The 17,929-nt window shown below is 38.5% G+C and overlaps 1 long non-coding RNA gene across 8 annotated transcripts; it reads right to left on the reverse strand.

Annotated features, from left to right (window-relative positions):
• Positions 1 to 2,647: 2,647 nt before the first annotated feature.
• LOC132711466 (uncharacterized) lies at positions 2,648 to 17,920 on the reverse strand. 8 transcript variants are annotated; one of them, XR_015732259.1, is made up of 5 exons: positions 17,808 to 17,920; positions 17,474 to 17,590; positions 17,077 to 17,131; positions 11,551 to 11,601; positions 2,648 to 8,261 (listed from the first exon to the last, which is right to left on the reverse strand). It is a non-coding gene; the product is annotated as an uncharacterized LOC132711466 (long non-coding RNA). The 8 variants fall into 8 exon arrangements; XR_015732258.1 differs by lacking the exon at positions 17,808 to 17,920 and having other exon boundaries at positions 17,474 to 17,629; XR_015732263.1 differs by lacking the exon at positions 17,808 to 17,920 and having other exon boundaries at positions 12,238 to 17,629.
• Between the last annotated feature and the right edge of the window lie 9 nt (positions 17,921 to 17,929).

Here is a 17,929-nt window from a genome sequence, read left to right on the forward strand (position 1 = left end):
TCCTTATTAGGGATTAGAGCTTTCATAGAATAATGTGAGCATGTTTATGGTAAAACTGGGCTTTGTTTGGACTTGTAACATACAGAGTGAAAATGGATACTAGCCAAAGCTGATTGGTGTTGTCTTTTTTTAACATATCATATCATACAGTAGATATGATTAAGCCTAGTAACCCAGTCTAGGCTTCACTGTCTTTCTGTTAAGGAAGACATGAGAGTCTTGATTGAACAAAGCCATATCAGATAGCAGAGATCAACATATGTGGTCCTCCTTGGTGATGTCGGTCATTTGAAAAATTACATCTTAGACTGGAAATGAATTAATGGATGAAATAAAGGAATATACATATGAATTTGTGAAAGGATATAGCATCTGAATAGCAGAGGTCTGCTCTTATGGAGGTATAAGCTTGAATGAATGAATGAAAAGGCTGAAATAGTGTGGAAGTCAATATGTTGCTCTGTAGAATGAACTCTACCACCTGAGAGGTAAATCCATGCTTCTGGGTCTTTAGGGCAGCTAGAAAGGGATTACAGAAGAATTTCACTCCAAGCAGATGGGCCTTGGTTTCTCTTACATGGAGTTAATGGGTTACATACCTTGTTGATATCTGAAAGGGGCAAGTGCAGCTTCTTAGAAAAGGTAGCCCAATCTTATGCAGTGAGCAACATAAAACACTGAGATTCAGTAGCTATAAAGCTTTATTGATTTCAACGTTTAAGAAAAAGATCAACTGTATGTTCATTCACTCATACCACTTACATGTCTCCTGCTTGTAGCTGAATTAACCAGCTCAACCTGGGTTAAAGGGTGGGGAAGAGGAAAGATTTATAGTTCAGATGGAAGGTGTGGAGCAGGGGTGGGTTCTACTTACCTTTACTACCGGTTCACATCGCGCCGGCATCCGCAGATCACCTATGATGACGTCCAGGTCAGTGGGCGGAGCCTCCTGCCGATTTTACTACTGGTTCTTGTGAACTGGTTCAAACCGGGGGCAACCCACCACTGGTGTAGAGTCTTCCAAAAGGAACGGTATAGGTTCTTTCTGTATTTTTACTCACCAGTATATATTATTTTACAACTTCAGATTTTTTTTAATCTGTTAGGTTAAACCTGATTTGCTGCATGTCAGATAACTTGTTCTTATCTCTGGTTGCTGTCCTCTGGTCTCAATGAATTATTTGAGTGTACAACTAATGTGTCCAGCTAGAGATCCCATTCTTCCATTCCCAGATAGTGATAACATTGAGATTTTTTGCTTATTACTTTAACTATCACACTTGCAATCTCTGGCTGCTTAGTCATTGTAGTTCGAATGGGAAAATGGAAAGCGTAGACCAAAAATATCTGGGTCTAGTTGTTATCTCATTCCCTTCCCCACCAGCTGCTTTTTATATTTTGGTTCAGAGCTAGGTTACATCACCATCATGCATTTTGGATGCAGACATCAAATCTAGCTTGAACCTTCTACTCTTGGTCAGTTTCTTGCATCCTTTCCCACTGGGAAGAAATTCAACTTAGCCTATTAAGTGTGAAGGGGGGGGGATCCATTGTGCTGCATTCATTCGTTACTGTGCCCAACAATTTTGAACAAGTTCCAAGAACTGTAGTAAGCCAAGAACTAAACCTCAAAGCGCATTTTGTCCACTTGAGCACCATAAGTTGATTAGTACTGAAATGACCTTGTCCAGTTGTGGGTCAGTGCTTATGTGAAAACAGTAGACTGTCATTTTTCTGTAGCTTCTATATACATTGTTGAGCAGTGCCGTGTTTTATATAAAGACAGTATAGAGAAGTTACGATTTATAATAGAAGATACCCATTTGCCTATCTGTATTGTTATTTACGATGATGAAAGGAACATGCAGAGCTTTTCTTCCTGTAAGAAACTAAGTCATTTTTTTGTTCCTTTGTACTTCAGAATGCATCCAACTACTAAGCAGGTCTGCATGTCACAATCTGTTAACCTTGGAATGTTATAGAATTCTTCGGTCTGCTGCAAGATATTAATCCAGCTTTTGTATTGAAAATCATCACTGACAGTGTTATACAACAGGCTTCCCACAGTTACAGAGGAGTAAACCAGGAGTTTGCATCTAGTATTTTTATTGACCTCATCATGGTGCTGTGGCAGAAGAAGTCTTTCTATATTACAAAAGGTAGCAAAACTAGAATCTTGGCAAGTTTGTTTAGATTTATATAATGGACCAACTTTTGAAACTCTGACTCTGGGTAATGTATATCAGGTTAAAAAAACACAGAAGAATATAATTGCAAATAAAAGACCATACAAAATTAGAAAGAAAATCCATAAGAAACACAGAAAATTGGGTCAACCAAAAACATGTTCCATTTTCAAAGATGGGCTCATATATTATCCTAATCTAATTCGTGGAAGAAACTACTAGGCGTTTAAAACTTTCAGAAAGGCTAAGAGTTGGAACCAGCCAAGTATTAGGAATGGGTGGGGAGGAATCTGTCTTAAAGGGGCAAGAGCTGCCACAGAAAAGGCATTCTTTCAGATGATATCAAGTAGTAATCGAAGTAGGGATCTGGAACATGTTCATCCGGTTGGATGGGCAGAGATAGATACTCCTGCAAATAACCTGTCCTTTTGCCATGTAGGGCTTTATAGGTGACAATCAGAATGTTGAGTTGCAATGAAAAGCCTTTTAGAAGTTCATAAAATAATGGTGTTACATAGTCACAACCTCGTGCACCCATGACTAAGTGCATTGCCACCTTCTGGACCAACTGGCACTTGAAGCCAGTTCTTCACCATTTTAGGCCGTCAAAGCTGGCTGGGGTATTCTGGGAGTTGAGGTCCAGACATTTTAAAATTGCCATGTTAAGAACTCCTGCTTCAGACACTAGAAATGGGTTTTGATAGCTTCACTTGGTTAGCAAGGGGTAAAGATGTACAACCAAGTATTAACTGATAATTCAATGCATGTGGATTCAAGACATGAAGATTCAACTTCATGTGGATGTTTTAAGAAAAAAGTGTGAACCCTCAAGCATCTCGAGAAATAGGGATCCAGGCTAGACTTTTCTGCCAACACTCATTCCTGTCCAGAGGAATTGACGAGCCAATTCCAGAGGAAAAACACTATGCCTCCTATTCTAAACCCCTCGTTTGGTCCAGAAGAATGCCATAACTGATGTATCAAAGATCACTCAGAAATCAAGGAAGACAAGGATGCACTGCCCCATCTCAAGTCCCCCCATAGGCTATCAACAAGTGAGACCAGTGCTACCTAAGTACCATATCCTAGTCTGAACTCAGACTAAAAGAAGCCGAATAATCCATTTCCTCCAGGATGCAATAAATACGCAACTCAATTATCTACTTTCTCCATTGATTAAATCATTTCTCCCCTTAAAACCACATATTCATTTAAAAAAGCGATAATTACGTCATTTAGCTAGCTAACATAGGGGATATCTGTAAAATGGCCATTCCATTCCTTGATAGGAAATACCATTACATTCTGAAGCATTCCCACCATAGGACAGCTCTTTCGGTGCCATCTGGGTGTCCCTCAGAATATCTTTGCTTTGCACAGCAGTCTGGAAATGCCAGCTTCTCCTCTTGCAACGTACCTTCTAGTCACAAGTATAAAACCGTCCCTTAACCAGCAATTCAACTGTCTGCTGAAGAATCTGTTGGGCGATTCCTATCACTTTGGTTCCTGGTCAAACCTCAATAATTTACTTAGTGTTCTAACTTACATTTTCACTTCCTTTTTCTTCTATTGTCTGTCATTCTATCTTGCTAGAGTCTGAAAAAATATTTCTTCAGATGGTGTACTTTAGCTTCTCTAATGTACAGATGCACCACTATACCACATTATCTTTTTATGTGATGTGTACCCATTCTTGCTAAATACGTTTCACTTCCTGCTTTTTTGGTTATTCTACTGGTTCATTTCCTTAAAGCAGAGGCATGTATTGGCCTTCTGCTGTCATTGACTCTATTGCTTAGATCTGCTCCAGTTTGATTCTTGTTGATTAAGGAAGCCAAATGATGAATTCCCATTTAACTGATGCCTAGGATTTTGCTCTGCCATATAAGCCCTATATTTTGGCATCAGATAAATTTATAAAATAAGATAAAGACTTTTGCTTCATAAATATATAACAGCAATGAACATATGTAATAGTGCTTTCAGATGCTAGGATCTCTCAGCTACGATCACAACAAATGGGCTACCACAGAATTGTGGACTTGGAAGGGCATTTAAATTTGGTCTCCTTTCCTAGCTTTATATGCTAATTCTACTCTGAAAAATATTCATTAATCTTTGTCTTTATATTCATAATTCTCTTTGTCTTAACCTTATATTCTTGTAGCAGAATTTTTTTCTTTCTCCCCGTGATTCATTATTAACATTTCTATGTGTCGGGCTTCTTTGAGATGCAGCAAGCGGAATATAAATTGATTAAATGAATGCGATAATACTTTTAAAAATTGTAAAGGACAAGCATGAGTCACACAAACTGTTCTCACACAAAGATGATAAAAGAGAACAAGTTCTTTAATTCGTAAAGCAGGAGAAGTAGACTGAAATTCCTGTATCTCCTATCATATGCTCTGTTTATTTTTCATCCTTACCTTGTTCTTTGCAGGCTTAACCTTACTCGCAAATATTAGAGCCTGTTTTTCCACTCGGAGGGAGCTGGTTGTCACCTGCTGTAATTTGGTTATAGTAGGACAAGACTACTGAAGTTATTCTCATAGTTGCATCTTCTGTTGCTGTTCTAGTGAATTCCTGGTAAAATGAAAAGAGCTGATGTGGAAGGTAGTTTCAGAGGTATTGTTGTAACCACAGTTCTGTATATGGTAAATGGACATCATAGACAGAGAACAAAAATATAGCTTATGCAGAAGTATAGATATTAAAAATGGGATATTTCAACTAAATTGTTAATATAAATGAACAACACGGTTGCTTTTATTATATGAGGCTGGGTTGGGATTCAAAAGAGGCCTGTATATTTCATGGCTAATGTAGGATAATTCTGGAGGGAATCCTGATGAATTAGAAGAGGATTGTTGCAGTGTGGCTCTCTACCTTTGGGCAGCTTCTTGAGCAGAAAGTTTCTCCTTGTTGGTGGAAGAAAGTAAGGGAGGGAAGGAATGCCTTTGCAATCCACCTGTTTCCTTCACAAAAACTGGCAGGAAATGATGCTTCTTGGAAAACCCAAATCAATACTTTAAAAGTCATCTTTGGCAGCCAGGATATCATACATGTATGGCTTTTATCTGGCATGCACACATCAAAAAGGCAAACACAGCAATCCCATAAGAGAAGAGGGTATGTCATGTCAATTTTGTAAGCAAAGGGAACCATTCACCAGGATTCTCAATGGACCAATCACTCTGCAAGGTTCTTCTTCATTATTATTATTTGATACTAACTGGGAGAAAATTTTCTCAGTCATCTTGGCCAGATCCTTCTGCCTGATAGGTCTAAAGTTGGTAAACTAGTTTCAATTGATGTTAGTAGCAGGATGGATTTGATTTAAATTGACTCGATTTAAATCACAATTTAAAATCACACTAGTAAAAAGGCTTGATTTAAATCAACTCAATTTAAATCATAATTTTTAAAGAACAACTGTCATCTCTGTCCCACAGCGACTGCTCCTCTGACCCGCTGTTGACTCACAAACAGTTCCATTCACTTTAATGGGACAGCTGGTGATGCGGCAGTGACACAACAAGGTGAGGGACATGGCAGGCAGCAGGTGAGTGGATGCCCGCTAACAGGCACTGCCATGATGGATCTGAAATGACAGGTGCTCTTTAAATGTAAGGACTCATTCTTGCTGGTAGTTAGAATCTTTAATAATATTTGCAAACAAAATGAAGGTTTCCTATTTGGCTTGCACAGCTTGGATTCATTGAATGAGTTTACCAAAAATGTAAATATTTCAGAATATACAGCCTCATGCTACATAACTAAACTCCATTTCATGCTTTATAAACTAAATTATTAATGTATCTTAAAAAGAAAACTATCTTTAGATAGATTTTTACTCCAAAAGAATTTTATTAAAATAAATTTGATAAAAATAAAAAAAACATTTAAATAAAAATCCGATTTAATTTTTTTTAAAAAAAAATCATCTATTTTTATCCACCCTGGGTAGGAAAGGGAAACTTCTTCTCTCAAGACTCCCTGAGGCTTCCAGAGGCTCAGTCAGTGGCTCTTAATACTTCCTCAGTTCATCCCAGCTCCTAGATTACTTTAATATTTTACAAAGGAAAGGCAGCCAGAGTCAAATCCAGAGAATACACCTTGCCTTGATTATTTCATCCTGGCACTGTTGAGGCCTAGACTGGATGACTGTAATATGCTCCATATATACAGTATATTGGCCTTTCATTTAATGACACCTCAGAAACTCCACTGGTTCAAAGTGGGACCAATTGGGTGTTGGAGGCAAGGCATTCAGTTTATAGGATACTAATATCGTAATAGCCATATTTCTTACCAAGTGTTTTCAATCCCAAAGGCTTGACTTTAAACTTCAAAGCCTTAAATAGGTTGGAACTAAGTTACTTGAAGGAATATCATCACTGGCCAGATTTTAAGATGGCCTCCTTTCATTTATTGCTGTGAGCAGGGCAGATTAGCAGATATAATGGAGGTGACCTATTCCACACCTGGCTGTTGTATGGGGCCCGGTTGATTCCATTGTTACAGGGCTTTAGGTAATCATCTCAAGAACTCTTGTTGGGTCATTTCTTAAAGCGTGCTCTTGGTTTTTACCTGCAATTTTGAGTTTACATTTTACTTTCATCTGCAGTGGATCCTTCTTACTGTTCCTTCTATTTATTTATTTGAAGAATCTTGTTGTCAGCTTTTTTTCTATGAAGCTGAGCTAGAAACACCTAAATAAATCAAACTATTTTTTTTAGACAGTAGGGTGAACTTTTTATAAGCTTCAACTGTTGTTGGGAAGTTTTGTATCTTTACACTTCCATGCTGCAACTTTTTATGTTAATTCCTGGATTTCCATTGTTTGAGGGTGATGATGGAACCGCCTTTTTTGGGTGGAGGGGAGGGGGGTGTCTATTTCAATGCTTGCAAAACTGTAGCTTCATTCTTAATGGTGGCTAGCAATCAGTGACATCCCTGGTGCTAAGCAGTGAATCTGTTCCATAAATCCTTGCCAATAAAAAGGGATAAAGACTCCAGTACGCATTGGGAGTACTGGAGATGTCAAGCCTGGAACAGCTGCTATTATTAAGTCATTTCTCATCAGTAATCTGCTAATTAACCTTCTGAAAATAGAAACAATTTTGCTTAGTGGGAAATAATTTTCCAGTCATTGTAATGACACAGGATTCCCCACTTGGGAACAAGACTGACATCATTACAAATTTCAATCATTCAGTGTTTAATTGTAGCAGAGTATTTCAAGTTATAAGCTTCTCTTGAGTAATATTATTTGCCTTTCGCCAATCTAACCCGCTTGACATATGTGCAGAGTGTGACCTCCATAAACTGAACTATTCAGGTGGAAGACAGGGCAAAGTTACCGTAACTGAAATGTATTCAATGCTCATAGTGTTATACTGCAACTACAGTTCTATATAGGTTGCTGGGTTCAGGCTCTTCAATCTGAAAGCTACTTTTTTTAAAAGGTAAACATTTTTTTATATGACTGTATAATTATTTATTTTATTAATGGCAGTTTGGTATAGGTATTAAGGCATCAGGCTACATACCAGGAGACTGTGAGTTCTAGTCCCACCTTAGGCTCAAAGCCAGCTGGGTGATCTTGGACAAGTCAGTTTCTCCCAGCCATAGGAAGGAGGTAATGACAAACCACTTCTAAAAAAAAACTTGCCAAGAAAACTGCAAGGACCTGTGTCCAGGCAGTCTCCAAAAACCACACACAACTGAACAGAAGGGGGAAAAAAATATCCAAGCAGGTCAAAGCACCATTGTTTTTCCTGAAATGTTGATTTTATCACAGTTTTAAATTTTAATTGTTGCAAATCACAAACAGTAATCATTTTGAGTTCATGTGACCTGATCAACCACTGGTAACATTCCAAAAAACTGAACGGTGGAAAAACCATGGACAACAGAGGCGAGAGTAATATGGCAAAGATGCAGTCCATTAACCAGGGGTTTTAGTAGAGTGCACTGTATAAATAATACATTGTTGGTGCAAATGATCTGGTGAGTTTTGTGCTTGGGCGTTGATATGAATCTAGTCTCAGCAATCTTCCAACGCAGGCTCTTAATGAAAATGTTACAAAAGAGAAAAAGATACCATTACAGCATCAGATTTTGAACATATAATTTATACATCTCTCCTTTGAAGAATTCTGGCATTCAGCCTCAACACATACTAATTCATTACCTATAATTCAACTTGAAACCTGAAAGATAGTTGAAATTTAGCTAGAGCATGGGTGTCAAATGCACATCACATTGTTGTCATGTGACATTTTGCAACATTTTTTCCAGTCGCGGAGCTGGGATTGGCATGGCCTGCACGTGACACATCCAGCTCATAGGCTGTCAGTTTTGACACCCCTGAGCTAGAGAAAATTACAATTTTATTTGGCAAAGTTTTGTTTATAAATTACATGCATTCTTATGTTGTGCACCTGTGTGATATTTTAATTATCTCATAATTTCTAATGCTGCTAAAATGGAACTAGATCATTTGGTCTATGTAATCCAATATCATCTTCTCCAATTGCAAGCAGCTTTGTATGCTTTTGGGTAGGGACTTCTTCCATCATTTTGGCTACTGCAATGTGCTCTATGTGGGGCTGCCTCTGAAAAATAGAATCTTCAATTGGTTCAAAAATGTGTTGACACATGTGGTTTTGTGCAAGACTAGATTTAGTCACATCTATCACTTTTCTTATTGCTGCCAATTTGCTTCCTGGTCCAACTCAAGGTGCTGGTTGTCTTCTTTAAAGCTCTCCTTGGCCTGGGGCCAGTTATATCTACCCAATCCACCAGAGCCAAGGTAGGCAAGGGATATTATGGGTCCCTTCTCCTAAGGAGATCCATGTACTGGAACTCTCTCCCTGTAAAAACTATCCTTGCAGAAATAAAATTGGCCCCGACTTGACCCTTTTTTGAAAGGCTCTAAACATGGGCCTGGGGACTCCAGGATGATATGGAACCCATCAAATGATTGAATGTTGTTGCTAGGGGGGGTGAGGCATCGGGGTTTATTGGGTCTTGTATTGGGGTTTTATTTCTGAAAGCCACCTGGGACCACAAAGAGTTAGGTGGGCAGCCATATAAATTTTCTTAATAAAAAATCATCTACATCTCAGCATTTAACTGGTTTATGCAGTGGTGGCATTAACATGAAACACACGTACATTATGCAAGAGTTCAATTTAGACCTTATGTACCATGTTTCATATCTTCTGATGTGTGGCTAAGAAAGAGCAAGACATATGAGAGAAATGTTTGCACCATTTGCATTAGACTTGTCATCTATTGACAATCCACAACAAAATCAAAATGATGGCTTATATCTTGATGTCATGTTATATAATTTGTCTTATGAAATCTCAAGTACATAGAGTATTGGCATGATGTTACAAGACACGTGCCACCTTTTACTCCCCTTTGGACTCCCATACTTCACAACTCCATCTATCACACAGCTGTCAGGAATTACTCTACTAGACACAGCCATTGATGGAAATAACTTTTCCTCTTTGATTTAACTAAATTGCAAAGGGTGGACCTTTGGCATGTAAAAATGCTATCAGAGCAAGGCTCAAACAATTAGCATTGCTAATGACTTGGATTTGCTCCTTCCCCATGTTGTTTTTTTACAAACATGAGAAGGGTGCAGTGCATGTATTTTTTATTACAAATTTTATTAGTTTATTGAAATATAAAATACAAAGAAAAATTAAATAATGGAAAAGTAGGGGAGGAAAGAGGAAAAAGTGGGTAAAACAGGAAAGAGAAAAGCATTGACTTCCAACTCTTAGTGCAATAGAATAAGGTAATAACGTACAACCTCAATGTTTTACTTTTACATAGTAATATATACTAGTCATTTCTATACTGACAAACCTATCTAATCAGCAAAACCCCAAATCAAAGTTTCAGTTTTTTTCCATCTCAAACACCAGAAGTGGTTTCCAAGTAAAAGTAACTTGTCTTCTAAAGAGTCAATTTAAATAACACCATCAGTTTTTACAGCCAGTTCTCAGTTGTGCAGTGCCTGTATTTCTGATGTCAATCCAAGAAAGTCCAATGATCCAAAGCATATGAGAGGAAATGGGGGTTTCTGATGGTAACGAGCACACAGGATGCACTACATTGAGCAATTTCCATACTAGTGAATCAATATCCCAGGGAAATGAAGTCATTGTTTGAAGACTGGATGTTAAAGACTGGTGAGAAAGCTAGATCACCTTTGTGCACATGGAGGAATGTGCATCCAAGATTAGTATTCCTCTATCAGATGACTGCATTGTATCTTAGCAGTTTTATATCAGGGTCATTTTAACATTTTAGATTCACATTATGAATCTCAACAGTGAAAAAGACCAAACATTTAGTTTCTCTTTCATTTGTAGGAGTTAGACCCAGGATCTAAGTTGAACTCTTCTTCCTATTATTTTTCTTTTGTTTTCATTTATAGCAACTAGTTCTGGAACATCTCTCTTGAAAGACCGAATAATTTAAGAACTGTCCTTTAAATTCTCTTTCCTCTTAATTATTCATATAATCTGTAATTATTTTTGTGCTCTTGAAAAACAGGAAAGTTTAAGTCATAGCAAATACAAAAGATGGCCTATGATCCTTTAAGACTTCCTTTTAGGAGATATATGGCTGGCCACATCTGTGACTACTTTAAAGGTTTTAAAAACTCATCTGTTCTCTCTGCATTTTAATTGAAAAAATTTATTGTATTTGTTGATGACAGGCATTCCAAGGTTGTGTTTTATTGCAACAGGCTGCACTTGAAACTGTTTACAATTAATATCACTGAACTAGTTTTATGGTCTTACCTGCCCAGAAAAGATGCTGATTTTGAAAATAAATTTAAAATAAATACATGGCATGAAATAAAAATATACCCAACAGGGAGATTTGCGGTCAGATTGCTTCTGTTGAAGCAACAGATACGGATGATGTTGAATTGTCTGTAAGTCATAAAATCTTTGCTACTGAATATGTAAAGCAGAGATTTGTATATCACTCCAGCAATGAGAAACAAGTCTCACGCAAATCAAACATAGTGGGAGATGTCCATGTCCCTATTTTTCATGCAGGAAACAAACATTAAATACTTACAGCTGCTTGACCATATATTCTTTAATATGGGACACAGTTTTGATCAATTGATCAAACTGATAAATAATTACTGGTAAGTGAAGCTATAAAACAGAAAAGGTGCCTGGACCAGATAGTTTACAATTGTCACTGTTGGGGGAGAATCTCTGTGGCAAAAATTGGTGTTTTGTATGGCAAGGAAAAATGCTACAAGTTAAATATAAGATATACAAGATGCAAGAAAAAGAACTGGGTTTACCTGATCTGAAATAAGATATTACAGCTTGTCTGGATGAGAGGACAGATATTGCTAAGAAATAAAAGACTGTTAGAATTAGAGGAACATAAATAATCTGAGATTAAGTTAACTATAGCTACATTTCAAATGTTTATTTGTATTCCTCCTGTATTATTTTTACAAATATCTCAAAGCAGCAAATATACGTGACACACCTTCTTCCTCCTATTTTCCCAACAACAACTCTGTGAGGCGAGAGTGACAGTCCCAAAGTCACCCAGTTGGCTTTCATGGCTAAGGCATGACTGGAACTCATTATCTCCTGCCGTCTAGCCTGCAGCCTTAACCACTAAACCAAACTGGCTCTCATGAAATCTAGTGTAATACTTATAAGAATCCAGAATGAAAACTGCCGCACCAATTTAACAATTATAATGCATTTTATTTTAGAACTTTCGAACAATTATTAAACACTCTAATCAATCTAAGAGTTTGAGTAATATTTGTTACAATCTCCCCCCAACTTAATGGTTAATTAAATAGCCTCTCCTGTACTATTTTTTTACCACCAAAAACTGTCACCTGAATTGCCTTGAGAGTTTGCTTAATTCATTTTAAGTGAAACTCCTCTAACAGATAATAGCAGTTTTGCTTCTTTCATGTGAAAAATTCTGTATAGGGTTCTGTTTCTATATTTATATGCCTCACCATCTTTCTATAGTTGGATGTAAGAATTCAGGAAGCAAAGTGAAAAATTATTATACATTTCTCAGATGATGCAATATTTCCCCGTTAATTTCCAAAATGTTTCCTCTGCCCAACTTGTTCCATCTTGTTCTTTGTCGATTTCATCTATGATCTGCAAAAAGGTTTTATTAAACATCTAAAAGAAAAGATGGATCATTCATAATGCCAAGTTATACTTTAAAAACCCATCAACTTCTGTGGACTAGGAACAAGGAGAATTTTGAACCCTTGAAGATTTGGCGTGTCAGTTCAGAGATTTTGCATGATGCATGCTGACAGCTCTCTCTCAACACATACACATATACAAAGGTTATCTCTCCTAAGGTGAAAAGCATACCAACAACTAATATCACATATTCTACCTCCAACTGAACAACTTTTTTTTAAGGAGGAAGGAATGCCCTGGACTAGTTGGCAGACATGTGTTTCACTTAAAATACTTATTTGATTTCTATAGCCACTCATGTCAACAAATGGCTCTGGGTGGCAAACAGGTAATCCTTGATTTACAACCATTTGTTTAGTGACTGCTTGAAGTTACAATGGCACTGAAAAAGACGTATGACCATTTTTCACACGACCACTGCAACATCCCTATGGTCATGTGATCAAAATTTCGGTGCTTGGCAACTGGCATGTATTTATGATGGTTGCCCTGTCCTGGGGTCATGTGGTCACCATTTGTAACTTTCCCAGCTGGCTTCCAACAAGCTAAGTCAATGGGGGAAGCCAGATTCCCTTAATGATATGATTCATTTAAAACTACAGTGATTCACTTAACAACTGTGGCAATAAGGTTATAAAATGAAACAAAATTCACTTAACCCCTTTGCTTAGCAATGGAAATTTTGGGCTCAATTGTGATTGTAAGGCAAATTCTAATTTCTGTACATTCTAAAATGTAAGAAAAGCAATTAAAAACAATACAAAATAAATATATGGTTGCCAAATAAAACCTACTGCCATAGATGTTAATACATGCAAGAAATAGTGCCCTTAACACATTTGTGGTGCCAGACCTGAGCGCATAACCAAGTCTTCACAGCCTTATGAAAGTCCAGCAGGGTCATCCTGATCTCCGAAGGGAGAATATCCAGAGACAGTGGCTATGGCAGAGAAGGCATGTCTCCTGGCCCCCTCCAGCCAACATTTCTTGGATGACAGGGCCTGCAACATGTCTAAGCTGTCAGACTGAATTGGACAAGTAGAAACGACTGGGAGAAGATAGTCCCTTAGATAACCTGGCCTCAAAGACATGAAGGTTTTAGAAAGCTTAATTAAAACTTATGAATCAAGCACTGTTCTTCTTGGCAATGCCTCAACTGCATGCCATGCCCGTACTCATTAAGAAAATATTTTGTTTATATATCTAATTTTTAGCTATCCCCAAACTGGCTCTGTGTTTAATGCTAACATCTAATTGTTAGCATTATTCTGCAAATGGAAAGCTTTTATATTTTCTCTATAAAATAGAGGGGGAAAATTGTGTCACAGAGTTGGAACAAAAGTCTAAACAAGCTGCGAGACAACACCCTTTCCTGCCTCTCTCCTCATCATGCAGTCTTATGTACGAATGTTGTTATACCATCCTATGAAACATAAAAGTCTGGGCTGAAAAACCTGCCAGCAGAAGGCAGAGTTGGTGTTAACTTTAGGCAAAGTGGAAAAAAAGTCTCAGTAATAAGTGAGTCGCACTCTCTGAGTGGCATCAGAGGAGACGGCTGTGTATCACAGGCCTTCCCTGAACCTAAGTTAGCTACTGCCTTCAAATGCAGAAACATGCCAAGGCTGTGTCATGTGTGTATCCGTCCCCCCCGGTCCGTCTGTTGCCCCCCCCCCCGGGTTAATGCAGAAAGAAAACTGAATTGCTAGTCTATTGGCTTTTGTAACATGGAGGATCTGTCAAGCAACAATTTGTTATGGACCAGGTCTAGCAGCCAGGTGTTCATGCATTAAGTAATGAATTCAGAATTCTTGTTTGCTCTGGCACCAAAATGCTCCAGCATCCACTGGGTGAGGATGTGAACAAGAATGGTTTCCTCAAACTATTCTAGGCCTCCACAAAGTTCCTCTTATTTCCATGCATTTCAGAAAACCAATTTTTCCAGAACAGCCAGTACAAATCACATTAAGGGGTCGGTCTGATGCAATTTACTCAAATTTCAGGAATGGATGGCCTAGCATACTGTAGGCACATTGTGGCCATCTGTGGGCACATCATGTTTTGAACTTGGAGAAGCAGCTGAGGGAAACGGTAAGAAAACCCACTTCCCTTGTTTCTCCATGGGTGTTGGTAGGAGGAGCAGATAATGGCTCCTCTGGTGCCAGTTCTCTTCTTCCACCACAGGACTTCTGCTGCTGGTAATTGGCATCAGAGGTGTTCCTCATTCCAACCCAGTCATCTCTTGGGGCTTGGGTGATGGTAGGAGCCCTATTTTGCTTCATTACTCAAAGTGGTCAACGCTTTCTGAGCTAGCTCAACTTTGTGCAGCTCCTACATGGGATGACAGCACTTTAGAGCTGCCATGAGGAAGAACCCATGAACTGAAAGTTTTCTTTCCACATTGCATTACTCCTTTGCCGCATTTTGATGTTCATGGGCTAGCCTCAGTACTTTTGAAAGATCTCAGAATACCAGAATTGAATAACCCAAAGGATTCTTTTTGGACGACAGGTTTCATAACCCCCAGCAATTAATTCTTGCTATGGAGACTGAAGAAAAGAGTTCCTTTCTAAAGACATCTCTACTTATTCATGACGGTCCCAAAATGACAAGTGTCAATGACATCACAATGCAAATTTTAATCATTTATTTAATGCTTTTTTTCCCTTCCATTTCATTACAGTTTGATTCTCCAACACTACCTGCACAAGTCCCTGCAGTTTTTGTGGCAAGGTTTTTCAGAAGTTGTTTGCCACTGCCTCTTCTCTGGGGTTGAAACAAAGTGACTGGTCCAAAGTTATTCAGTTTGCTTCAGGCTAAAGCGGGATTAGAACTCACAGTCTCCCAGTTTCTAGCCTGATGCTTTAACTACCACAACCAAACTGGTTCTGAATTTAATGGATAGACTACCCCAATTTGTTAAGGGAATTCTGATGCCCCAATTGTGCAGGTCACAAAATGCAACACTATAAATCATATTTTAATAAGTTTATATGCAAGTTCAAAGGCCTAAGGGATCCTTGTTGCTCTCTGAGCTTGGTTGTTTTCTTGCAGACATTTTATTACCCAAACAAGGTAACATCAACAGAGTGCTGATGGTGTTATCTAGTTTGGGTAATGAAATATCTTCAAGAAAACAACCAAGTTCAGAGAACACCAACGACCCCTCATTTCAACCCTGAGCTACAAATATTCTCCTTTATCAATATCAAAGCCTGAGCGGCGCAGCAGACTAATGCTACTGTTAAAGGTAGTATTTAGCTTCCAGCTGCCTGCAATTACTGCGAGTTCAATTCTCACAAGGCTCAAGGTTGACTCAGTCTTCCATCCTTTCTAAGGTAGGTAAAATGAGGACCCAGTTTGTGGGAGCAATAAGCTGACTTTGTATAAAATATACAAAAGTATGAAGGCTATTGCTTAACGCATTGTAAGCTGCCCTGAGTCTCCGGAGAAAGGCGGCATATAAATAAATAAATAAATAAATAAAAAGGCCAGAGTTTATATTATGTTGATGCTGCCCCCAAGCCCTCCTTTCCCAATATTTCTTTCATTACTCTTAGAATTTGGCCAAAGTTTTCTGTTTTTCCCCAAATTACTTTCACATAGGTACAAAAATAAGTGAATGAAACAACATAGAGAAGAAAGCAAATATGTGCTAATCCTGACCTCAGGATGCTTCTAAATTCTCAAGCCATTTTAGAAATTATGTGTTCTATAAGTATGCTATGCATACAACTTCATTTTTATTAGTTGTGTTTATTGTACCACCAGATGCCATTGGGGGAAATTCAATTAAAAGGAATTTTGCACTTTATGTATTGTTATGCCAATAACTGCTTTACTGATCACATCTAATTACTGGCTATAAACAAGTAAGCATAAAGTTATCTATAAACATGCAGTTAAGACACATCAAAGGAGGTAACTGGTTATTCTTGAATTTTTGAAGATGTTTGGCTCTTTCATGTATTACATGTTTATTGAAGTACACTGGCACTGTAGCTCTAGCACAGAATGGTTGTTGCAAGTACAGTGTGCCTCTAATTCAGAGTATAGTGGAATCTAATTCCACCTAATATGTAAAGACCAGAATTGTTCAATATAATTTAGCAAACTCACTTCAAACTTTAATTTTGTGCTTTTCTATATGCCTTAATAAAACCCAATGGTTCTTCTATTATATGCCTTAGGAGTAAGACACTAACAATGTAGTGGCAAGGCATATTCTTTCTATACTTTTCAATCCTTCAATAAGTTCAGAATTTGCCAACACAAAATACAGTGGCTGTGTTTAAATGATATACTATAAACTATAGTTTGATTAGCCATGGTTTACTACATAAGCCACAATTACATTCACATGATACACCAGAAATCCATAATTTTCAGGCAATGGCTGGGTTCATACAACTTGCTGATTGACAAACCTTAGAGAACAATTAACCAGTGGAACGACTTGGCTCCAGAAGTTGTGAGTGCTCCATCACTGGAAGTTTTTAAGAAGAGATTGGATGGACATTTGTCTGGAATGATAACGTCTCCTGCTTAAGCAGGGGGTTGGACTAGAAGACTCCAAGGCCCTTCCAAGTCTTACTCTGAAAAATCACAATTTGGCATATTGTATTATGTCAACTCACCTAATGGAGTACAGGATAAACACGTGCCAATCTCTTGTCTGCAAGAAACAGTCAGCTGAAAAATTCCACCAAAAGGAGAGGGAAATTTTGCAATTTTCCATCACAGCATTTTCTCCTGAATTTCAGGTCCATGCTTAATCCATAAGGACCTGAATTGCTAAAGTCTATAGGAGACAATCAATGGCTTACCAAACTCCAGAATCTTACTCCTCAGTTGTGAAAGCCATATCCTGTCTAAAATAGAACAATCCTATGAACTTATTTTTCAGATCTAAACTAAATTCAAGAGATTTACTACCAAAAGCAGCTGCCCTTTAATTTTAAGGATGCAATTGCTGAGGCTTTTTAAGTAGACCGCCTTCTAAGTAAGCCTCCATTAAAAATAGAAAACACTTACCGGATTCCCAGTAGGATCGCCATGGCATTCTTTAGGGAGAATTACGCGCTAGTGCAGTGGCCAAGATTCTCCTCGGAGAAAATGCCCGAAGCATCGCGCTCCTGCGTAGCAGCAATCCTGTGCAATACTCACCAGGAAGTAAAAACAAGACGGGTTGGAAATCGCTTCCCTGGAAACCCGCTTCGGACCCCTCCTGCGTTGGCACGTCCGCCGACATTAATACCAGCGGCACATACCAGTGAAGATCATGCCCCGAGTGCCATCCTGCACAGCCCCAAGAAACAGCCGCAAACAGCGCGCAGGCGGCGGCGGCGGCAGATCAAACACCCCTCACCTGCGTGCCTCGCCACCAACCTCCACCTCATCCTCATCAGCTGGTCCAGAGGGGCGTCGTCGGCGTCGCTGGTTCGGCCGAGGACTGGAGCGCAGGCAACAAGGCAGCGTCTGGTTGCCGGG

Source organism: Pantherophis guttatus, chromosome 2, assembly GCF_059756535.1.
Source record: "Pantherophis guttatus breed Tessera chromosome 2, ASM5975653v1, whole genome shotgun sequence".
Taxonomy (NCBI): Eukaryota; Metazoa; Chordata; class Lepidosauria; order Squamata; family Colubridae; genus Pantherophis; species Pantherophis guttatus.